Source organism: Myodes glareolus, chromosome 27 (genome assembly GCF_982192425.1).
Source record: "Myodes glareolus chromosome 27, mMyoGla1.1, whole genome shotgun sequence".
NCBI lineage: Eukaryota > Metazoa > Chordata > Mammalia > Rodentia > Cricetidae > Myodes > Myodes glareolus.
The window spans coordinates 33946210-33972784 of NC_142052.1; the positions used below are offsets into that span (position 1 = coordinate 33946210).

General features: G+C 40.3%; 1 long non-coding RNA gene across 1 annotated transcript in view; it reads right to left on the reverse strand.

The window, feature by feature from the left end:
- The window catches only part of LOC146889372 (uncharacterized), a 49926-nt gene extending 28324 nt beyond the window's left edge, over nucleotides 1–21602 (reverse strand). The window contains exon 1 of the long non-coding RNA XR_015736822.1: nucleotides 21536–21602. This is a non-coding gene — a long non-coding RNA (uncharacterized LOC146889372). The remainder of the gene's footprint in view (nucleotides 1–21535) is intronic.
- Between the last annotated feature and the right edge of the window lie 4973 nt (nucleotides 21603–26575).

Sequence of the window (26575 nt, forward strand, 5' to 3'; positions counted from 1 at the left end):
AATCAATTGAAACCATCCTGCATTTTAAAAGTAGAAATCTAAACTCATGTTCAGGTTAACAATCAAGCATTATAAGGTTGGTTGAGGTTCTATGTGGAAATACTCATCTAAAGTCATCAAAAAAACTGTGCCTATGAAATCTCAACAGTATGGCTGCCTAAATAAGACCTGAAAAAAAAAATGACAATGCTAGTAGACATGCAAATGTGGTTGGGAAAATCTCACGGGACCCCACCCCCTAGACACTTAGACAAAGAGCTGAAGGTTTAATGACTGCTAAGAAAGGTAGAATCAGTCTTCTCCAAGGACCAGCCTCTGAGAGGTGATCAATCCCAAGTGGTCACTCATATACACATGAGCAACATTAAATTAACTCAGAGGTCAAGAATTTGAGAAGTGTGGAAGTGACCATGAGAGGATTTGGAGGAGAGAAAGGGGGAAATGATACAAGTACAGCACTCATATATGAAACTTTCAAAACTAAATAAAAGATATTTTAAGTGAAAAATGTAATTAGCAACTAAATAAATAAATAATGCGACCAGGCATTGGTGGTACATACCTATACAGCACTTGAGAGGTTAAGGCAAGGAATTCAAGGCCAGCCTGGGCTACATCGTGAGTATCAGACTAGCCAGGACTAAATAGTAAAGACCCTGGCTCAAAAGTTAATTAATTGCACATCCAAAAATCACTGACTTGACCTCAGAATGTTGATGTATAGAGACTCAGGTGAGAGGATGTGAATGAAGAAAACTTGGGCTTGGCTAGTTTGTGCTGTATGCTGTATATGTTGTGGAAATAACACACTGAGCCCCATGAATGAGGGCAATTAAGACATATTAATCAAAACAAAACATAGAGATATAATCAAAACAAAACAAATATATACAGATATATATGTTATTTCACTATATATGTGTGTGTATATATATATATAAAATTTCAAAATATGATTCTTCCTCAAAAATCTTCTCTTTAAAAAGAGAGAAGAAATTTGTTTCATCTCCTTTAATGCTGATTTCTAAATGGATCCTGAAGACTGTATGGAAACTCCAGTAGTAACCTGCATGTTGGAAATGATGCCCTCCACACATTTGCCTTCTGCCTCTTCTCTTCCCAGTAGAACACTATCAAATATTACATAGTCTGACTGAAGAATCCTACCTCTCCTAATGATATGCAGTGAAATAAGCTGCTAGACATTGAGACAGAATGCCTGGAAGTAGTTCATGAAGTTCCTGACTCAAGAGGGACCAGAACTTAAAGCTGAGTTCAGAAGAGGTTGTATACACAAAGGTGGGGTGTTCAGTGTGACACAGGAGTTAACACCCTGGCACACATCTCAAGACCAAGTTCTGAAATCCTTCCAAGATGCCTATTGGAAACTTGTAAAAATCATGACTCTGTCTACTAATAAATTAGAGATGATCAAAACAAAACAAAAAATTAGAGTGTTGAGGGAAGGAAGCAAGTGTTCCAGAACAATGAATATTCCCAAATGAATCTATTGCCTGGGACCTGAGAGCCCAACAGTTGACTTTGCTTGGGAGAGGCTGGAGAACATTTCATTAACTATGGTGCTAAGGAAGGCACTGGGCAAAGACAGAGTTACTGAGAAGCTTCTTATGCTGCTCTGAAGACCAAGGCTGATGGCAGGTAAGAATATTCTGGAACTTGTCACTGGGGATAAAAAGACATGAGAGGAGAGGAAAGTAGATGGCAGGACTTGGTTGTCACATGGAATACATGTGTAAGAACTATAAGTGACAGTAAGGTTGAAGGGCATCCAGGACCCAAAGGCCAAGAGAGATTATAAAAATGGCTCAATGACCATGCTGTCTAAAAGCAAGGGAGGCAAGAAGGACCTGTAAGTAGTCAACAAGGGAATGAGGGTAGTCGGGAAGGGAAACTACAGATGGACAGAAGTGACACTTCATAACTGGAGAGAAAGGAACGTATGTAATACAGCAGTGACTCACTATGGAATCCTCTGGTACTCCAATGCCCAACGCAAGTACGCACGTGGAATTGTGTTATATTAAAGACGAGGTTCTCAGAGCCTCAGACTTCAGATCAGTCACCAGAAGCAGGGGTTGCAAGCAAAGTGGAAAATTCTTAGATGAATTAGGTGAATGAATAATGAATATTGGTTATAAGGTCAAGAACAACAACCACATAGTTATTGAGCGTTTGTAGTAAATTGTCCTCCAGAAAAACTGTGAGTTTCCCTGGTGGAGCTGAATATCGCATTGATGAGTGTGCTTCTTTACTCGAATGCTAATATTGTTTTCTGGGAATCCCTTATATACACAGCCAGACATAGTGTTTTTCCAGTCATCTGGTCAAGCCTGTTACCTGGACAAGGTGACACATAAAACTAGTCATGGACTACATATCCACCGTCTGGATTCTTTATAATTTTGTTCCTTTTGTAGGAATAGATGATTCAGAAAAAGCTGCCTTCTGGATACTGAAAATGTTTCAAGCATACCTTCAAAGAAGTAAAAGTTTATAGATATTTATACCCTGTGGTAGTAGCCCATAGTCTTTGTGGGTGTATAAAAACCCAGTTCCCTTCCCAAATTGAGATGATTTTGCCAGCTTAATCTACTCCAACTCTTCCCATGAGACTATGGTGAGGCTGAAAGTTTGCCTGTAACCTGACCTTTGGATAAGTTCAGACTCTTCCTGTTCAGTTTTCCATACATCAGTAGCTGTACTTGTGTAGCTATGTTATTAAATATCTCACACATGAATTCTTATTTTTTAGATCTTCTTCAGAAAAACCAAACTTTTAAGGCAGAGTCCTGGAGAGTTTGTCATACAAACAGCACATTGACACTTTTGGGAAAAGGAATCAAAGAAAATCAAAAACATTAAGGCAACAAATCAAATGATATGAAAAAATAAAAGTGATTAAAAGCATCTATATAACGCATAAAAGTATGTCTATAATAACTTAGAATAAATTTAGACCCTACCATGAGGTTTGGAAGGAAAGAAAGAGGTAAGAGAGCTACAAGTCTTGTGTTGTTAAGGGTATTGTGGATTTATAACCTAGTTAATCACAAGGAATGGGTCTACATGGATAGGAATTCTAATTTAAGGATCAACATTATAAAAACTAAAATGCGTTATTTTTAGTGAAGAGAAGAGAACTCTGTATCTAATAGAGGATATGAAGCTGGGACAAAAGGAAGTGATGTATATGAAAATATGAAGTAATAGAACGAGTTCCTAAAACAACAGTATTTTCAATGTAAATAATGCCAACTTAGCCTTAATAGAAAAGGACTGTCAGGTTTAATCGAAGAACAATAGCCTACTATATATCATCAACTGCAAAATCTCCTCTGATTTAACATTTAAAAACTCCAAGAAATAAGCACAAGAGTCTTGTGACTCAGTTTCTTCATAAGCACAATATATTATTTTTGAATTATGTTCTCATGCGCCGCACAGGTATAGAAGATTGGAGTGAGTTTACCTCAGATTATTCATTGCAAGTGGCGATGCTATTTCATAGGAAAAGCACGCTTTTGCCACACGCGTGTGGCTTGTCTGCCATGTGCAGCGTGACCTTGTGATTTTACACTTTATTCATGTGACCCCTTCACAGTATAAATTATCTGAAGCACTGAATAAAAACAGCTAGTGCCTGAGACTTTAGTCTGCCTCCTCGACCACCTCCATTCTCTTGATTCCTGCCGCCACTAAGCAGTAAACAGGGCTATTCAGTACAGGGACCTGATGCTGACTATGAGTTAAGAGAGTAGGGACTCTCAGAGAAGGCGGTGAAAGAGAATAACAGGACAGAAAACACAAGTCTTTGCCTGATGCTGAGCTTATGATTCGGTTTTTCAAATAAAGGAGGAGCACAAGTATTAAAATCACAACAACTGTTAGATTGCTTGTGAATTGTTTATGAATATAATCCCTGATTTCCAGATGAAGGAACCTTAGATGAAAAAGTATGGGATGAGTCTGAAAAATATTGAAAAGGAATATAGAATAGAGAAAGTCTATTTTTTTTCAAGTATGAATTAAAAAAACTCCTTGGAAACTAGGTAGGCTGCCAGCAGGTCTCCTCCACGCTCTGCTACCCCAGACCCAATCTTTCGGGCTCCTCCCTTACACTGTAACAGAATGCCAGCTGCAGGCTTCTCCCTGCCCCCTCCACATCTTCTGAGGGTCCCACAGATCATCCCAACCTGGATTGCCATTCCCACGTATCACTGTGTACCAGTTCCAACTCAGGCTGTTTCCTCAGCTTGACCAGCAAATGCCCGATGAAACCAGATAGCAGGAATATCTGTGATATTAATAACAACCATCAGTAATTCACCACACATTTCTTTGCTTCATTTGCATTGAAAAAATAGCAGTGACTAGAATTTCCAGACTCCAAGGACAAAGACCTATAGCTATGTTAATAACTACAGGTATATCTGTATCACTAACTCTGGGTACATTTGTGTACAGTGTCCTATGTTCTCCTCATTCCAGCCATCAGTAACAAATTATTCTGATGAGACATGTAAGAGAAAGACCACAGCCTCTCTCTAAACTCCCTTCAGGTGAATACATTTTTCAAGATTTGGGCACAGAAGAGGTGCTTTTAAAGAACGCAAGAACTTCTAGCTTCCACACTGACAGATACAGGGCTGAAAAGTATCACTCTCGTCCTTAAAATAAGAGGAAAAAAATACAGCAAGATGAAACCTGATGACTTCTCTTGGACCCGTCAGAGAACTAGCTCACGATCCAAACCCACACTCCAGAGTCCGGACAGACAGGAGACTAAACTATAGAGCAACACACTGAGATCAGTTTAGCTGAGGCAGAAAGTACCAGAATCATGACCTGGGAATTTTGACAAAGTTATGGGGAAGGTGTGGACTGCCCTGGATGCAAACCTCCCAGGACTGCAGTTTTATGGCCCTCACACTTTCATGAGCTTTGCCTCCCAGCATGCCACCAGGGCTCATGGTGATGAGCCAAGAAAGATGATTTCATGTCTCTGGCAGAAAGAAGGGGAAAGTGGCCATTCTGAGATGTGCCTGCTGCTTTTGCTGTAACAAAGAACCAACCGCTCTGAAAATGATCTTACCAGACTTCCAGATGGAGCAAAAACTTTCTGGCTCCAGGATCCCCTAGGTTTTTCTCACACGTGTAGAGAACAGGAGGAAAAAAAATCAAAAGTTTAGGGACACTTTAGATGTCACAGCCAGGAACATGGCACCACTAAAAGATTAATCATGAGGTTATAAATCATTCTCCTTTGCCAGTGGTTAGTGCAGTATCAACAAGACTGCAGTAAGATGGTGTTTTCAACATCTTTCTTACTGACACCCAAAGTTAACAGAAGGAACAAAGGCACCACAAGCATCCAGGTCTTTGGAGCAAAGCAAACACCAGGAGACTAAGCTATAGCACAGTTTTTATAATGATCAGAAAATGTTGAATAACTGTGATTAATACGCTCACAGCTCTAGTGAAAACAGACATCACACAGAAACAAATATCGAGTCCATTTCGCTTTAGAACTTGTGAAATGTGTTGCCAACATGCCAATTCTAATCAGTCGACAGACTCAGCACATTATCAATCAAAGTGTCTGCAATCTGTTTGTTAAATGTTGACAATAATGTCCTGAAGGCAACATGGCATGCCAAAATGTCCATACTGTCTAGCACAACACTACAGAGAGAAACAGAAGCCCGATGCCCGATGCCCGATGCCTTCAAGACTGCTTTGTGACCATCCCAAGGAGTTTCTAAATGTCTTTTAAATATCTAGTGTATTTTGATTTTGTACTGATAATTTTTATTAACTGTGAACGTTCCAATGGGGCATTGGTGCAGGCAAACTTAGAAGCCGCTGTACTGCCAGGTAAGTGGATCCTATAATCCTATAATATAATCCTATAATCATTGGAAGGATGAGACAAGGAGTGTGGGAGTTTGAGGCTAGCAAAGGAAAAGCCAGTGATACTTGAAAAACAACAAGAATCCTTCTCCTGTGGGGGTATGACTAAATAAATTCTTGATCATCTCAAGGAAATTACATAGTTTCAAATATTTCACCCAAGCACGTACTTGGTTCTCGACAGCATTAACTTCAACCATAATAACAATATTCAACCAGGCCAATAATAATGAAGCACACACTAGTCATACTTCATCATCCTTTGTTCTTTGTGCTTTACATTAGTTTAGATGTGACTTCAAGACTTCCTATAGAGCCGGGTGGTGTGTAGTACTGGTGAGAGAATGCACACATAGACCGTGAGATCAAAAAGAAAATCCAGAAACAATCTCATATGTGTATCCTCAGCTCGTCTTTAACAAAAAAGGCCAAAATAACCAGCAGAGAAACATGGAAATACAATAATGACCGGAAGTCTAAGGCGCTGAGAACCCCATCTTTAATATAACACAATAGCTCTAATTCCACATGTGCGCTTGCTGTTGGGGGTTGGAGTACCAGTGGCTTCCATAAGGAGTCACTGCTGTGTTATACACATTCCTCTCTCCCCAGCTACAGAATGTCACCTCTGTCCGTCTGTAGTTTCCCTTCCTGACTACCCTGTCAATGCCTAAAGACCTCTTGCTCAATGCCGAAAGACCTCTCTGCCTTCTTTGCTTTGAGAAAGCGTGGTCTTTGAGCCATGATTATGCCTTTCTTTGATGCCTTTTCAACCTAACCTGCCAATTTAGGCATGCGTGTTGGAAACACTGCCCTTCCCAACCCTCCCATCTTCTCTTTGCCATGAACTAACTAGGGAATCACTACATCAGCTCGTGCTGACCAGCAAAGTGAACGGCATAAGCCGCTAGACTCTACGACAGAATGCTAGAGGCTCCTCATGAAATTCTTGGTCCAAGAGGGACAAGAACTCAAAGCTGGTCTGAGGAGAGATTATATACATGGACTTGGGGGACTCATTGCAACAAATGAGATCAATTACCCCCATTTAAAAGACAGAGATGACCGGAGAGACAAGCCAAATTAATAAGAAACAGTATGGACAATAAGAGTTATAGCACAAGCCTGGAGACGCAGAAATAAATTGGAGAAAAAGGATGGAAAGGCAGAGTAAGTAAACATTGATACAGCTGGACTCAAAGGGGACGAATGAGTGAAGATTGTCAGGGGATTGACAGACCTGTTATCACAGCACGTGAGATGCTGAGGCAAGAGGATGGCTGTGAACCTATGCACTCCTGGACAATATGATGAGTCTCAGGCAAAGCCGCCTTGAAAACAATAAAAATAACCCAGGAACCAACCAAACAAACAAAAACAATCCAAACAGGGGGAAGGAGAACATGAGAGAACGGGATGATGGAGTGTAGGGAAGGACAGAGAGGGAGAGCAAAGAAAGAGATACCTTGATAAGGAAATGCATTGTGGGGTTAGGGAGAAACCTGGCACTATGAAAATTCCCAGGAATCCACAAGGATGACCCCGGCTAAGGCTCCAAGCAATAGTAGAGAGGGTGCCTGAACTGGCCTTCCCTGTAATCAGATTGATGGCCATCCTAATTGTCATCATAGACCCTTCATCCAGTAACTGATGGAAGCAGATGCACAGATCCACAGCCAAGCACTGAAGCCCCTGGAGTCCAGTCAAAGAGAAGAAGTAGAGATAATATGAGCAAAGGGGTCAAGAACATGATGGGGTAACTCACGGAAACAGCTGACCCCAGCTAGTAGGAACTCACTGTCTCTGGACTGACAGCTGGGGTACCTGCATAGTACTAAGCTAGGCCCTGTGAATGGGTGACAGTTGTGTGACTTGTACAGTCTGAGAGGCCACTGGCAGTGGAACCAGGATCTATCCCTACTGCCACTTGATGGCTTAATGCATCCGAACTCCTGGACACTGCGAAATTAGAGCAAGGCATCGTGTTACTGGCAACTACAAAAGCCACTAAAGCCAAAGAGCCTCCTACACATAGAGGTTTTCCATTTCTCTTTCTTGTGATTCTCTTAGTCCTAAGCTCTGGGGAAGAAGCAGTTTGGTTGAAGAACCTGATCTGTCTGGTCCATTTGTAATACTGAAGAAAGTTGAATCTTGTATGAGGTATGACTGCAGAATCATGGGATGACAGCATCATCCATGTAAATCCAAGAGTAAGGAAGAGTAACTTCCAGTAGAGTCATGACACTTCATATAATATAGCAGCTAATTCGTGGAAGTTTACATTATGAAAAACTTACTATAATCTAAGTATGGCATGTACTGAGATGCACTGAAGTAAGAGTTAGGAGGCTACTGTCCCGTTTTTCTGAACCAGAGTTTTGATTTTCAATGCTAAATGTGATAGAGTATTGTTAAACTAAACAGGGGCAGTTGGTACCCTGGAGGAAAAGCGTCAGATAAAAGTCCCAAGCTGTTAGTTGGACAAATTACACATGCTGAGGTTTAAAAAGAATTGTATCAATAATATCTTTGGGATACAGGTTTACCCCATTTTCTGTAAAGAGTAAGAGGGAAAGGGAGTTTTAGGCACCATAGTCGTTCAGTGTATTACAATTCAATTTGCAGAATTGAATAGAAATATGATGAGATCATGTACCAACACTTCCACCCTCAGAAATACCACATGTTCTCTCATGTGGATCCTAGGTTTACAACACACACACAAACACACACACACATACATACACACACACACACACACAGAGAGAGAGGGGGGGGGAAGGGTCATGAACTACAAAGGAGAACACAAGAGAGGAAGACCTTAAGGGAGACAGAAAGAAGATAAAGTGTGAAGCTGTGTGGTGTGAACACAGAAGGGGACTATTAGCAGGGAGAAATATAGGGGACCCAGAGGCAAAGGGTTAGGGGGGTTAGGCAGTGAAGAGAAACAAATAATAAAGCATGTTTCAAAAATGGTGTAATAAAACTCATTACTTTCAATGCCAACTTTAGAAACAATAGTTTAAAACAGACACAAAAAAGTAAATGCAGGCTCTAGTGTTCGCTGGTGTCACGAAACAAGTGACTGCACCTCTGAGCCTTCATATTTGAGAACCGCAGAGTAGAAATCCAGGTGTTTAATGTGGTAGCACAAGCCTACAACCCTAGCAATTTGGAGGTGGAGACAGGAAGGTCACCAGTTCAAATCCAGTCTGGGCTACCCAGAGAGATCCTGTACCAAAAAAAAACAAAAACAAAACAAAACAAAACAAAACAAAAAAACTCCTCCACCATGATGGTATAAAGAACTAAGTTAATGAGTAGAAAACATGGAAAACACCTAAGCATAGCCAATGATTCAGTGTATATTCAATATTCAGTGTGTGTATATATATATATATATATATATTATATATATATATATGTATTTAAATCTTCTGAGACTATTAGTAGAATATTTATTTTACCTAGTCACGAAAAATTTGCCCTAAATGTAGTAGAACATTTAGAATTTACTTCAATTTTTAATTTGTATGTTTATAATTTATATGATTCTATGGATAAATTTCCAGCTTTTTTATGTATAAATAGTAAAAAGAGTTTTTTCTCCTTACAGTTGCTATGGTGATATGCTTCAAGGACAAGCCTTGTCAGCTCACAAGGTCCTTCCCTGTAGCTCCTAATACGTCTGTACAAACAAGATTTATTTCTTGAATTAACACCTGTGTCATAGAAGGTAGAACTGGTCCAGAGGTAAATTTTGGAGATCAACCAGTAGCAAATGTAATGATGTCACACTTCGTGAGTGCCGACTACTGTAAAATATAGTTTTCATATGCTACCCTTGGCACCAACTCCAGAATGCCACAAAATGTTCTGGATCATTTCATGTCAAAATTGATTTCTGTATTACCTTACTCTCTCCCCAAAAGCCTGTCCTTCTGTTCAAGCTGAGCAGACATTAATATGTCAGCAGATGATATACATGACTCTTGCAATTCATATAATATTCTTTCAATCCCAAGAATTGCAGCTCAGTTACAACAAAGAATTCCTTTCAACAAATATTTACTAGTCATCTTCTATACCATAAACCAGGCTAATCTCTAGAGTGAGAGAGGGAACTACGTGTTGACTACTGACCAAATATTCAAGGTCAAAGGAGAAAGAGAACCTCAATATAAATCCTGAAGATTAAAGGCCCACAAATAGGGAATCCTTTATAGTTTTCCATTCTCCAAATGAGCATCATCCATTTCCACTGACCCTCCTGTCTTCGGAGCTCCTGCCAGGTAAAAACTGTATATTATTCTTTATTCTGAGCATTTTGCATACCTGTAAGCCATCAGGTCTTGAACAATATTTACTAAAGGACAAGGCTCAGGAGTTTTTAAGTTTCAAGTCCTCGAGGTCTTTAATCAACTTTGAGCTGAGATTTTTGTATAGGATGAAATACAAGGACCTATTTTTGATTTTCTGCAAGCAGATATCCAGTTTGCCCAGCACATATTTTTCAGATAGTATCTTTTTCAAGACTTAGGTTGTGGTAAGTGTCTTTAAGCCAGTACTTAGGAGGCAGAGGCAGGAAGATCTCCATGAGTTCCAGGACAGCCAGGGCTACACAGTGAAACCTTCTCTCAAAAACATAAACAAAAACAGCTGATTCTCAATGAATACTCTAAAAAAAGTAAGAAGGGCCTGGACAGATAAGCTATATATACCACAGACTCTGAGAGATCACAAAAGAAATGATAAACACCATCCCAGACTACTATACCCAGCAAAACTTTCAGTCATAATAGATGGATAAAATAAGACATTCAATAATAAAATGAAATGAAAATAATATTTATCAACAAATTGTTCCCTACAGAAGACTCCAACCTAAACAGGTTAACTACACTCAAGAGAACATAGGAAATAAATAATCCCATATCAACCAAAACAGGGAAACATACACACACAATAAGAATCGACAAATATTGCTCATTGATATCTTTCAATATCAGTCGTCTCAATTCCCCAGCAAGGACAGAGACTAACAGAACGAATGCAGAAATGGGATCCATCCTTCTGTCGTATCCAAGGAAACACACCTTAAGATCAAGGGCAGACATTAACTCTGCGGGGGAAAAAAAAATGAACCTAAGAAGCAAGTTGCTGCAGTCATCCTAATATCCAACAAAATAGACTTCAAACCAAAACAGTTCAGAAGAAATGGGGAAGGACACTAGTTGCCTTCACTAAGAGGACCTGGCAGTTCTTAACATCTTTTCAAGCACAAAGGCATTCAATTTCATAAAAGAAACACTATTACAGATTAAATTGCATATTGATACACACACACTGATAGTGAGAGACTTCAAGACCCAACTTGTACCAATAGACACATCATCTAAACAAAAACTAAGCAGAGAAATACTGGAGCTAACTGATATCACAAACCAAATGGACAGAATAGCTATTTACAGAATATTTCACCTAAACACAAAAAAAAATATCTTCTTCATCATATCTTATGGAACTTTCGCCAAAACTGACCACATACTTAGGCATGAAGCAAGTCTCAACAGATAAAAGAAACTTGAAATAACGGCCTGAATCCTATCAGATCGCCACAGATTAAAGTTGGATATCAACAACAACAGAAACAACAGATATTTAACAATCTCATGGAAAGTAAACAACTCACTACCAAATGAAAAATGAGTCGAGGCAAAAATTAAGATGGAAACTAAAGACTTCACAGAATTGAATGAAAATGGATATACAATATACCTAAACTTATGGACACAGTGAAGGCAGCTCTTTTTTTTTCTTATATTTTTCAACAGTCAATTATATGCTATTTAATGAGGGCAACAACAACAAAAGCTACACGTCGAGAAGGTTAATAATGGTGGTATTGTCTCATTTTTTAATTAATTAACTTACTTTTAAAAAAAACTATCTTTTCTTATTTTACATGTGTAATCCAGCTTCCACTCCCTCCTTTTTTCCTGCTCCCTCCACCTTCCCCCATCCCATCCCCTATCCACTCCTCAGAAAGTGCAAGGCTTCCCATGGAGAGTCAACAAAGTCTAGCACATTGCTTTGTGGCAGGACCAAGGCCCTCTCCACTGTGTCTAAGCTGAGCAAGGCATCCATCCAAAGAGAATTGATTTCAGAAACCCAGTACAAGCAGTAGGAATAAATCCTGGTCTCACTGCCAGGTGCCTCTTAGTCTGCCTCAACCATACAACTGTCAACCACATTCAGAGGGCTTAGTTTGGCCCTATGCTGGTTCCCTCACTGACAGGCCTCAGTTGGTAGGCTCCCATTAGCTCAAGTAAGCTATTTCAGTGGGTGTCCCCATCATGGCCTTGACCCATTTGCTCATGTTATCGCTCCTCCCACTCTTTGACTAAATTTTGGGGACTCAGCCCAGTGCTCTGCTGTGGATCTCTGCCCCTGTCTCCATCAGTTGCTGGATGAAGGTTTCTATGGTCAAATTTAAGATAGTCATCAATCTGATTACACGGTAAGGCCAGTTGAGGAACCCTCTCCACTACTGCTTAGGGTCTTAGCTGGGGTCATCCTTGTGAACTCCTGGGAATTTCTCTAGTGCCAGGTTTCTTGCTAGCCCCATAATAGCTACCTCAATCAAGATATCACTTTCCAAAAAAAAAAAAAAAAAGATATCACTTTCCTTGCTCTCCGGCTCTGACATGAAGGCAGTTCTAATAGGAAAGTTCATAGCACTCAGTACCTACATGAAATTTTTTAAAGAAAATAAATAAATAGGTAGATAGACAAATAAATTACACCCAAAAAAGGAGAAGATGGCAAGAAGCAATCAAATTCGGGGCTGAAATTAATAAAAGAGAAACAAAAAATTAAAGAATCAATGAAACAAAGATTTTTTTTTGAGAAAAATCTAAGAGATTGACAAACTCTCATCCAAACTGACTAAAAGGCAGAGAAAGAATATCCAACTTAACAAATTCAGAAATTGAAAGTATAAAAACAGATACTGAGAAAAATCAGAGACAATCGTTAAAGGCATACTTTAAAATTCTGTAACTCCAGCAAATTGGAAAAACCTAAAAGAAATTGATAATTTTCACAATACATACCACTTATCAAAGTAAAATCAAGATCAGATAAGCAATTTAAACAGACCTATAATTCCTAGTGAAATATAAGTAAGCATTAAAACTCTCCAAACCAAAATATAGACCAGATGGTTTTAGCAGAGAATTCTACTAAACTTTCGAAGAAGTTAATGCCAATACCTATGCCTCAAATATTTCACAACAAACCACATAAAGACTAAACAAAGAGAGAATTACAAACCAATTTCCTTTGTGAACATACATGCAAAAATGTCAACAAAGACTTTGCAAGCTGAATCCAAGAATATATCAAAATATCATCCACCATGATCAAATAGACTTCATCCTAGAGATGCAAGAATGGCTCATGATGCGGGAGAATTGTCTGTATTCTGTCAATCACATTTTAATAAAACGCAGATTGGCCAGGCAGGCAGTATAGGTGGGAAAATCAGACAGGAAGTAGAGGTGATGCAATGAGAACAGGAGAATTCTGGGAAGCAAGGGTTCCTCTGCCATTCCTGCGCAGAACACCGAAGAGGCAACATGTAAGCTGTCACACTGAGAAAGGTACTGAGCCCATGTGGCTAACATAGATAAGGATAATGGGGTAATATATGTTATAAGAGTTAACAAGAAGCCTGACCTAATGGGCCAATCAGTTTATAACCTTATGGAGTCCTGTGTGTGATTTTCTTTGGGCTTGTCGGCTATGGGGTACCAGGTGGGACAGAAACCCCAACAAGCCGGCCCTCATGTTACAGGCTCAACATACATAAATCAATAAATGTAACCGACCATATATACAAACTCAAAGACAAAACCCACATGGATCATCTCATTAGACACAGCAAACACCTTTGACAAATCTAACCCCCTTCATAATAAGAGTCCTGGAAAGATTAAAATCACAGGGGACACGCCTAAATGCAATAAAGCCCATAGCATGAATCAACTTAAATGAAGAGAAACTCAAAGGTATACCACTAAAATCGGGATTGAGACAAGGTTGTCTACTCTATATACCTATTCAATATCATACTTATATAACAATATATATTATATATAAATATATATATTAACACTTACATAATATATAAGTATGATATTGAATAGGTAGCAATATGGTATATAAGTCTTATATAGATCAATAAGACAACTGATGGAGATCAAGGGGATACGAATTAGAAAGGAAAAGAACTTTCGTTATTTGCAAATGATATGACAGTATGCAGAAGTGACTCTAAAAATAACACAGGAAACTCCCACAGCTAATAAACACTTTCAGCAAAGTAACTGAGTAAAAAATTAACTTACAAAAATCAATAGCCCTTATACATACAAATGACAAATGGACTGAAGAAAATCGGAGGAACATCTTCTTTTAAATAAGACTGTTTCTTTCTTGATTGATTTTTATTGAGCTCTACATATTTCTCTGCTCCACTCCCTGCCTCTCCCCCTCCCCTTTAACCCTCTCCCAAGATCCCCATGCTCCCAATTTCCTCAGGAGATCTTGTCTTTTTCTACCTCCCACCGTCTTATGGCTCACAGTGTGACCAAATATTCCGCAGCAACTGATTGATGGCTTGAGGGTCACAATGTGCAGAACTGGAGTGAACAATGATAGTGGGATACACAATGTAATTTACCCTAAATTTTCCCTTAGTAACTGAAAGTGCTGATACAGCTGATATATGTAATATATACCTTGTGACTCAATGCATAGACTGTTCTCATATAACAAATTGTCACTCATTCTGAAAACGTGACTCTCAAAGAACTTTTCTGGTACAGAGACTGTCTTCTGATTATTCTGCAACATAAAAAGAACAATTAGGGTTTGCTTTTTTTAAAAAAAAAAAAGTCTTACATTTCACAAATATCATACAAACCAAAACTTCATTTTTGTGGCTGATGTTTTAGCTGATTGAATACCAATTCTTTTCATTCAAAAAATATGCTTTTCTTATATCAATTGTGTATTAAACCCTACTAAATTTGGCCTCATTTTAGAATGTTTTCAATAGAAAATAATCTCCCTGAGCTATTCACGTTCAGCTGCAGAAGAAGTTCGTCTTTATTAAAATGCTTGCAGAGTTGGAGAGATGACTCAGTGGGTAAGGGTGTTTGCTCCTATTACAGAGCTCCAGCGTTCAGTTCCCAGCCCCAACCTAGGGCAGCTCACAAACTGAGGAACTCCAGCTCCAGGGGCTCGGACACCCTCTTCTGGCCTCCACAGGAGTCTATACATGCATCCACATAACCACACACAAATAGGCATAAATAAAAATATCCTTGGGGGCTGAATATAGGTTTTTAGCAGTCGGCAGCTGATAGGGAGGGAGAGCCATTTTCTTTGGTAGTGTAGACGTTAGCCAATTATGTCTAGCTCTACACTGGTTATTAGAAGTATATTCCAATTCTAAACTGGAAGCCATAATACACACACACACACACACACACAGAGAGAGAGAGAGAGAGAGAGAGAGAGAGAGAGAGAGAGAGAGGACCTGTTGCGGCCCTGTGCAGGGCTATGTGTGTAAGGGCAACACTTGCTGAGTTCAGTAAGTTAGAATTTTCTAATTAACTAAAAATTGGAAGGCTATGAAATTGGAGGGAGATTTGATAAGGGTTCTTGACAGAGTTGTAGGGAAGGACTGAGGGATGGATAGGATCAAGATATAAAGTCATCATATTTAGACTTTGCAAAGAACAAAAACAGAGCTAATGTTTTTAAAAACATAAAGAGCTAAAATAAGGTGTCCCAAGTTTAGACGTGGGGCTTAATTTAACCATTCGACTCCTTGTCACCTGGACCATGAAGCTTGAGGTTCTGGGAAAGCTGCAGCTGTCTTAAGAATGAGCACCCTTACACCTCTGTTCACGAATCTTGGTCTAGCCAGAACTAGAAACGTGCGCAACATGGAGGAGACGCCTGCTCAGAAATGTCGCCCTGACTTTTAGTCATCCTCTCCACAAGGCAGGATCATCCTCCTGTGGCCCGTTCACATGTCGTCCAACCATTACCTGTCCTTTACCTCTTAAAATAAAATCAGAGTTTGTGTGTGTCCTTACCTCTGTTGGAAAAAAAAAACCTTCGTCCTCAAGTCTTGTAGGGCAAATGAATTTTCATATCCCTTAATCGAAGGAGCAAACCATTCCCCTTCACCACCAGTGAGTGTCTTCCTCCCATCTGCGCCTCCTAATCTATAAACAGCCTTGGCCCCAGCCTTGCAGGGGTTAGAGGTAGAAAAAGAAGAGACAATAATAAAACAGGTAAGAATTTACTGCCATGGTAATAGTGCTAAGCACGGGAAGCCATGCCCAGCACGAGGCCCACAGCGAGGGCAAGGGTCTGAAGGATATATTTTTTCACCTTTCCCAGGTAGCTTGCTGAGACCTGGTGAGGAACTGTCTCATCACCTGGGCAGTTTGGGGACCTACACTAGAGAATGCTTCAGAGATGCTGCTTCCACGCGTGAGAGACTAAGGCTGCGGTTCTACTCTCGTGAGGTTGTCTCACAGTTGTGCCCTGGGTGTTTTGTTCACAGAAGTCCCCACCCCCCCCCAAAAAGTAAGACTTTTCTGTCTTAACAAGGAGATTAAAGCAAATTTTTTTGTGAATTTTCTCCATAATGTCAGTTACACATCCCTACAAGTCACCGCCTCTCACTTTTGTCAACTTTTTAAAATAGTCAAATACTTCGAACAGAAAACCACAGAGAAAATTTAGTTCTATGACTACCTTCTATAGGTCTAAAAGCCCAATGATGTTTCCAGCATTTGAATACAGTGATGTTTATTTTATTCATTAACGTTTAAAAAATAAGTATAAGATGAAATGGAGCAGATTTTACTCTGGAAGTAGCTGGGAAAGCTCAATTTTTATGTTCTTATTAATGCATAGTTTACTATTTCCAAAGTTCAAACACTGGTTAGAGGAAAAGAGGTCTGCCTGTCTGTATTCTATTTCACATCTCGACTTAGTTTCTGTGTGGCTCCCACTTGCAACCAGAGATAAACATGAGTCATCAGGACTTACTATCTGTCTGCTGTCTGCGGAGTGAAGGGAGCTTGGCAAGAAATGCTATGTATAACTGGAAATTTCTAAGTGGCGTCCCCTAGACTATGCCAACACAAACAAGTTCCTTATCTACAAAGAAGGAGAAGCCATAGGACGAGAACTGGGCCCTTCAATAACTCGCCCTCAGTCTTCTAAGCCTGGACCTTCACTTTGCTCTGCTATTTCTAACCCGAAGATAATACAACTTGTAGGCACTATGACTGTATTACCAGGATGCTGTCACTGCTTCTGCTGACACAGCATGACGTTCTAGCGGCTGGCCCTTCATAGAATACTGGACTCTCTCCACCATGCAAGTTCCCTAACGCCCACCTGCCTTGACAGCCTTAAAAGACATTCAATTCAGAACGCCGAATTTGCCCTCTTTTTCAGTCATATCTGCTATATTCCCTATCTTTGAAGGTCATTTGTCTGCAGTCTGTCTCATTAGAATGAATACTTCTTGGGCATACTTCCTAACGACAAGTTCCCATGACAAGCAACCCTAGACAATTGCTTAAATCTTTACTGATCATTACTGTGTTCTCTTCTCGAGGGCAAATCCTGCAGCAAAACATTTAAGACGTCCCTGATCAATGAATGTAGACCTAACCATACATACAGTAGACAATGAAATATAAAAGCTCACGATCTATCTATGGATTGAATGTGAGCCTTAACCTGCATACAGTAAACATAGCTCAGGATATGATTGAAGGTGAGCTTTAACCTGCATACAGTAGACAATACAATGTGAAAGTTAGCTACAGGCTTTGGCTTGAGAAACACTGAAGAGATTTTGAAAATGAAGAGGCATTTCCTTAGGTTCTCCATAAAACGTTTTTTTCTTAAAACATGAGTACTTTTGGAAAGGGGTGTTACAAAATGAACTTTCTTTATTTTCACCAAATTCCTAGTTTTCTGCCTCAAAATGCATATATTATAACTGTATGCTTCAAAACCATCAGTTATTTTTATTTATGACATGAAGTTAGGAAGTTAGGGAAGAACACATCAATTGGTTGTCCAGTGCCAAATGGCCAGCCCTGAAAACATTCATACAGGTAGCGTTAGATGGACTGAAGCGGTTATATTTAGCAATACATATGCTTATACATACATATTATATGTATAAATATATACATGGTTATACATGTATAATAATATGCTCATTCAGTATCCTGTTGGTCTACATTTGTGGATAAACTGACTTTTATTAGTTGTTTCAGGTCAATTGTTTAATATACATGATATCTCAGTTTCCATGTCTATAAAAGAATAATTTCAAATACTTCCTGTAATAGCTATAAGACAGATCAACAAAAGTTAGTTAGTTAGTTTGTTAGTTAGTTAGTTAGTTAGTTCCTCGATCATGGGAAATTCTTCACAAGTATCAGTGTTAATTATCAATCGTCAGATGTCATTGCTGTCAATAACACTATGACTATTGGGAAAATAGGACTGACTGAGAGAAAAATAGATAAATAAAAATCACCATTGAAGAGTATAACAATATCCACGTGTGTGACTTATTACCTTTAGACAAAACTTCTGTTTCAGAATTTGCTTTAGATTACTGCCTTCTTCGGCACGTCTTATGCATAGGCCCCTGGGAACCCTCAAACAAGCATCTATTTTTAAATTTCTAACCATTAGTTTTAGCATATTTTGCCACAAAGTGTAGTCATATTTTCATACTCCTTAATATGAAATCAAGTTCTCCCCTCTGCTGAGTTCTCCCAGAAGATGTCATTTGTGAGCTCTTACAAGAAATTTTCCACAGGGACAATATCTGGAAGTAAATATAATTGACCCAGCTCCACCACTAGGCACACAGTGGGTGAAGTAGTTGAAAAAAATGCTTTACAGTGTGTTTACTTATACATTCAACTCAAGTTATAAAGGTGCGAATCAGATACAAGAGGCCAAGAAGAAGCGGTTGACCTGTGATTGCAGCTTCTAAGGCATAGGGCATTCAATCACGGTAATGCAGAACAGCCCCCTCTTCCCTGTGTTGCAAGAAACATCTCACAAGTTGCCACGAAAGCACTGAGAGGGATTGAACCCTGAATTATAGGTGCTGAAGAGTCTGGAAAAATCCTTTCTTGTGGACTGGGAAAGAAAAAGAGTGTAGTTGGCCTCCTGTCTGAATTCAGCTACTGTGGGGGCTGGAGAGATAGCTCAGCAGTTAAGAACATGAATACAATTCTGGGGTTTAGTTCCCAGCACCAATATGGTGGCTCACAACCAGCCCAATTCCAGGGAATCCAATGCCCTCTCCTAGACTCTGAGGGCATCGGACACATGCATGGTGCAAGTAGATACATGCAGGCAAAACAATCATATGCACACAATAATAATAATAATAAATGCAAACAAGACTGAACATGTATTAACTAGCGCCGCCTATGTTGGTGAAGGTCATGTTCGGCAGAAAAGCATGTTTGGAAATTCAGTGATGTCTACATTATAAGAACGTTTTCGGCCTCTGCAACATTCTTAAGTGGTTAATCTTTAAGCTATTGGTCTTAAGTGTAATTTATTTTCTGACATTCATTTTCTTTAAAAGTACTATTTGGCCATAAAGGCAATGGCTGTGGGTGTGCATGGCAAGCAGAAACTTCTATGTTCCTTAATCCTTTGCCCTGAGCCCGGAAAGTGGACGGAGACAGGGGGAGAGGCGGGGGGCAGTGTTTATGTCACTCAAAACAGGGCCCCAGCTGTTGCCCATCAGGGGAACAGTTTCAAAACTCTACAAAGCGTAGTTCGAAATACCGAAAACCTGGCGGCTCCCTGTGCGCTGAGAAGAACAGCCACCTTCTTTCGGACGATTTTATGTTATTTACTGGCCAACGTGTTCATGCAGCCGTGCTCTAAATTTTTAATCACTAAAGATAAGGGTCTCCGTGCCTTTGCAACGTCGAAAATCCCCCGGCAACGGAGCAGCTGGGTACGGTTAAAAATGTAAATAGTCTCAAGACACGGATTCCATTTCCAGGTCCTCTGTTTATGAATCACCCACCCAGAGACATAATTCTAGTGGAAAGAGAATTTCCTTCTAAAGCAAAAAATAAATTAAGCCTCGGGACTCCTACACAGGCTCCCCGTCTTCGCCCACACTGTGGTGCGGCACAACCAACCAGGCTGAGCTTTCTTGGCCGTAAGACGTTTCTAAAGTAGATGTGTCATCGGGAAAGGCGGGTTTCTCTGGCTTTGAGTTTCATGGGAAAGGAAAATATTAAGGCTGCCTTTCCATCTCCAGATCTCGCCACCGCAGCTGAAGGATCGCTTACCCAGGAAGCAATGCGCTTGGTGGTAAAACCGAGTCTGTTCCATAAGGGTGCTCGGACCAAGATTAGGCCAGCCAGCTGTTTACTTGACCTCTGTGATCCAGATGCAAGTGTTTGGTCTAAGGATCAAGACAGAATCCACTCTGATCTGGGGCGGCTCAGAGACTGCACGGGGGTGGTACAGGACTCGCCCAGCAAGTCTCCGGCAGCCAGTCACCTATCCTTAATCTTCCTACCCGCTGAGAAAAAAAGAGTATCAGCCCAGGTAAAAGTGAGTTACCTGAAATCAGGGACTCTGACTGAAGCCGAAGAGAAAGGCAAGTTTCTTCAAACACAAACAGTACCTCAAACACACTGCCAAATATATACCTACCAAATAAACATATACACACATACTCACACACACACACACACACACACACATGCACACACACGCATGCATGCACACACACACATGGGCTACTGTCCTGGCCATGGCTGTTTTCCCTTACTCTCTCTTTACTACGTTATTACTAGTTTATTACTAGGCCATGTGCCCAAGCCATTGAAAATTACTTGTCTAATGTCCCGACTAAACTTAAAGTTCTAAAGAAACAAAAGGTCGTGCTAATTAGTTAGTACTATCTCTGAGAAGTCATTAAGATGAGAGTTAAAGGTCTACTTCTAACTGGTAGGGAGGGTGGAAAGTTAATAGTCATCAACATTCAGATCTAGCTACCCCCGAATTGCTTCCGACTTTTCCAAGACTGTTAAAATGTAAAATTATTTTTATGGAAGAGTAAAGCATAGGCTTTAAAATACCCTCTCACAGGACGGAATTGGGGACAAGGGATTTAGTTAACCAGTTATTTCTCAAGAGGCTTTCATAAATTCAGTCACCGAGGCCTTGTTGGTTAGAGGATCCCTGAACCAGACTAGAAAACCTGAAGCGTCTGAGCATTGTTTTCTGTCTACTCCTGTAACATGAGGGCCAGTTTGTTTGTGTTTTCTGTGTCTCCCAGTACCCCACAGCCGTTTAGTCCCAGAGAAAATCAACCACAGGACTCCGTAAGTTATAAAGCTGATTGGCCCTTTAGGTCAGGCTACTTATTAGCTAACGCTCTCATCTTGATTAACCCATTTTTCTAATCTATTTTAGCCATGTGGCTCAGTACCTTTTTCAGTGGGGCAGCTCACATCCAGCTGCTTCGGTGATCTGGGCAGGAATGGGAGGAATCAACTTCCTTCTCCCCAGAAGTCTCCTGCTCTCCTTGCATCATTTCCACTTCCTGTCTGTTTTTCCCGCCTACACCTCCTGCCTGGCCAATCAGCGTTTATTTAAAACATGATTGACAGAATATAGACAATTCTCCCACACCATACTCCAAAGCACACTTCTGTGGAAACTGTGAAAAGGCAAGAGGGCCCAGGGGGTGCTTGTTCTGTAATTATCATCCAGGCAGAAAAAAAAACAAAAGTTAAATCACATTCAGTATCAGTTACTAAGGGAAACCAAACGAAAGGAAAGCTTGTTTTCTGATCTTAGAAGCAAATTTATAAAATAACATAAGGATGACTTCCAATGCTTTCAAAATGCCCAGACAGATGCCAAGCAATAGCTTATTTCTCTTTCATGTATTCAGGACCAAGAGCTGTGTGATTTTAGACTGAAGTAAATACAAAACAGGCAACACAAAACCTAAGTTTAAATTTAGAGAGCAAATGACACACTTCCATTGATGAGTCTAAAGCCTAACCAAAGTAACACAATTTATTTTTGAACATTTTGAACTTGGTTTTACTTTGCAAGGAACGTTCTGCGTATGGGTAATCAGACTGTTCCTTGGCTGTGGCTAGGATATGGTAACAGTACCCCGTGCTCATCAAACTGAACATTCAGAAAGGCCAAATGGTCAATTAATCACTAATATACCATTATTACTGTGTACCTACAACATCTTTTACTAAAGCTTATCTTAGAGATTAAGAAGATAAATATGAACGTGAATGATTGATTATAAATGAATGTTGTTTTCAATGTTTATATTAAAAAACAGCCATGCAGATGCCTTTAATCCCAGCACTTGGGAGGCAGAGGCTGGCAGATCTCTGTGAGTTCAAGGCCAGCCTGGTCTACAAGAGCTTGTACCAGGACAAGTACCAATGCCTGTCTCGAAAAACCATAAAAAAAGGAAAAAAAAGCAGCTATTTCTTGGGATATGATATGATAAAGTGTATAAAAACAAAAAGATTCTGTTAATATACATGGTAATATCTAAATTAGAAAGTAACTAATTATTGATAAAAAAGATTAAATTTTTATTCTGCAAAACCCTGCATATCTTGAAATAACATAAAGTGCTTCAAAGTTAAAATTTTTCGTTTTTAATTAAAGGAAGTTTTATCTTCCTGTTTATTTCCAATCTTTTCAAGCACGACTCTTGGCCTCATCCGTCTTTTGCTCTCGTCACCTGACCTCTGTGGAGCCTCCAGAGCTTCAGGAACCTTATCAGAGCTTGACCTGTGCTCCATACACCAGTGCACATTCCATTCATCTACCTGGAAAATATGCTGCCCTTTCAGTTCATCTGGCAACTTCCCTCCCGCAGCATCGCTTGCTCCGTTCATGCTCCGCACCACCTCGGAATTATGGGCTGCTTCTTCTTCGCTGTGTGAGACCGAACTATGGTTCATTGCCTGGGTTTCATAACTGCTACATTCAATGTTCTTTAAGAATGAGAACCTCCAACCCAAGGGTCAGCTCTAAACACATGGGGTGTGCGAGGTCCTCTGTCTATGTGTTGCTTTTACTGGTTAATGAATAAAGAAACTGCTTTGGCCTGTAGCAAGGGAGAACTTAGCTAGGCAAGAAAAACTAAACTGAATGCTGGGAGAAAGAAGGCAGAGTGAGAAGCCATGTAGCCCCATCAGAGACAGATGCTGGAATCTTGCTGGTAAGCCACAGCCCCATGGCAATACATAGATTAACGGATATGGGTTAATTTAGGATATAAGAGTGAAGAGGAAATATGCATAAGCTAATTTAATTAATACAGTTTCTTAGTGATTATTTCGAGTCTAAGTGGCCGGAAATGTACAATCAGCCTTCATACAACACACACATACATTGGAGCAACACTGAATGGACTCAGGAGATCATACACACTCACATACACACAAACATATACATACATACATACACACACACATACAGACACTCACACATATACACATAGATATATACACATGAATACACACATACACACTCACACACACACATACACACACACTCACACACATACATGCACACATACACACATAGTGACATACACACATACATACACTCACACACATATATAACAATAATAACTACAGAAGAAGTTATGGATGTTAGAGCGAGTGGGCAGACATTTTGGAGTTGGAAGGTGTGGGGGGAGGGTAGAAATAACATGAATACAGTCCTCATGAAATTGTCAAAAGCTGCAAAAATTTTGAAAGAGTGAAAACTTTTAATCCCTTTTTTTGCAATACTGAAGAGTGACCCTAAGATGTGCAACATTTAGGGAAACACCCTATCACTGTGGATCTTTATTGGAGACAGATTTCATCACGTTGCCCAAATAAGTTTGGGACTCATATTGTTGGTCACCTCCCAAGAAGCTCCTGCCAGCGTAACCCTTGAGGTACACATCTCAACAAATATCTCTGCAAGGAGAAAGGACAGGGGGACACAGGAGAAAGAGAAGGAAATAAAGAGAAAAGACAATACATAGGTAGTCAAGAGGTGGCTCAGATTTGCCTTCCCAGCCCCTCAAAGGCTGAGGCAGGCAGAGTCTATGGCTGGCAGATCACGAGCTCTGACCAGGGCACCACCATCAGTTGAGTTGAGTGAACTCAGTGAGACTTTCCCTCGGAGGCTAGAGTTCAGTGGTGGGGTTCCCACTGAGCGCACCTCTGCCCTCTTCCACCCTCCAGGACCCAGGAGGAACTAAATTATTATTTCCAATAATTTTTCCTTTGGGGGAAAATTGCAGGAAATATAAATCATCACAGGATTAGAAACGTATTTGTGTTGATCATCAGCAAAGTACAGACACTGGAAGACACTTAAAGTGCACATACCAATATAAGTCTTTAATATTTGCAGTGGGAACAGTTACAAAGTCATGTGCATATTGCATAAGCACCTATTCAAACTAAGCATTAGAAAACAGGAATCGGAACAAACTCGGAAAGCTCTTCCTTGTTTTACTAAAACTTTCATTACTGGGACTCCTAAATGAAAAAATAAAATAAAGTAAACAAAGCTGGAAGTTTATAAAGATGGAAAGAAAACCATACTGGTATTAAAGACGTTTCAAACAGATTCCAACATTTATTTGGGGCAACTGTTTCCCAGGGATGAGCTGTTTCACAGTAATGGGGTCAAACACACTGGATGGCTCTCTCGAGACCTTTTCTGTTCAAAAGGTCTTTCAAAATAAAGAAGGGGTGGAGGAAGAGGCTAGGGAACGGTTCCTTCCTTCAGGAGCCAAACGCATTCTCAGAGCACGAACATCTGTTTTGGTTTACATAGTTGAAGTATGACTTTGCACATGGAAATTAAACCCAGGCACCCTGCCGAAAACGCAGCCTGCGTGTCAAAGAGCTGCGTCCACAGCTGGACTCGGTAGATTCACCTCCTACAGAGCACAATATCCTGTAAGTCACCAATGACCCCACTCCCAAACCCAAATGTCACAAAACATCATCCTGACTCTCATGAAACTTTTATAGTAGAGAGAGAAAAGGCCGTGAAAAAGAGGAATATGGTTACAATAAGGAGGCGTTCTAGACTTTTGTATTTTTCTCTAGAAAAGAGATCTTAAAAATAAATATCTTTATTCATTACTTTAGGCTGAGAAATTCCCACTCTATTTCATTTCACAAAGTTTCGTTATTAGTTAGGAAGATAACCATAATACTTTTCAGTTTAATAATGAGGTCGTGTTTGGTGGATACAGCCACCCAACCCTTGGAGCACAACGATGCGCCTCTGCTGCCCCCAAGTGGCAGTCTTGTATTTCTACAGACGTAGTTCATTTTAAGCCCTAGCTTCGCATTTGATTCTGAAGTCATTTTCATCACCTCAGACTTCAAATAGGAAAGAACCGCTAAGGACTTGAAGAATGTAGGATCTGTCCACAGGCGATTTGCACCGTAAAAACAATTAATAAATTAATATCAAATAGGAGTCAACAACCCAACGAGAACATATTATCTTGGGTCAAAAGAGGAGCAAACAGAGCATTAATGTGTAGCAATTCGAGTCGCTGCAAAACTGGGTGGCGATAGGTTACCTACCATTCATTGAAAGGATTTCAGTGTGGTGAGCAGAAACTAGGAAGGTTTGTGGAAACGTTTGCAGAAGAGAACTGAGAAGCCGTGGACCTACGGGAAAGAGGTTACAATGGCTGGCAAACCGAAGCGCCTACGGCTGCGTATTGCGATCATTCATGACACGGGTGACCCCAGGACAATCCCCGGGTGGGTGGGAGACAGACACATACGCCATGCAGAGAGAGCTTGGGTATGGAGTCTATTTGGTAGGTGTTGGAAATAGTGTAAGAGTAAGGGGTTAGCCCGGTGGTGGTAGCGCACTTGGGAGACAGAGGCAAGTTTGTGAGTTCGAGGCCACTCTGGTCTACAAGAGCTAGTTCCAGGACAGGCATCAAAGCTACAGAGAAACCCTGTCTCGAAAAAAAAAAAAAAAAAAAAAAAAAAAAAAAAAGAGTAAGTGGTTATGGGAAGGGTGGAGAAGAAGGGGGACAGAGAAGGGGGTACAGAGAAAGAGGAAAGAGAGGGGGAGGGAGAAGCAGAAGCTGCCTCCTCAGGAAGACCGACAGAGAGAGAGAGAGAGAGAGGAGGTGGAATAGTGGAGACAACAGATCTGCCTCTGCAGGAGGAAGGGGGCAGGGATAGGGAGTGGGCGGGGCTTGCCTGTAAAAGGGACAGGGTACCCAGGCACCTGGGCAAGCCAGCAGATTACAAGTACTATAAATTGACAAATAAAGGTAGACATCTTGAATTGTCCTAAAGCTCATTAAATCAAGAAAAAGACAATGTATTACAGAGGTAAATCAAAACAGTTTATGGTAGGATTTTGCTGCCAAGCCAAGAGGCCTGAACTAAGCCTATGATGGTAGCTAGTCATGGCCATGTAGCATGCATTGATT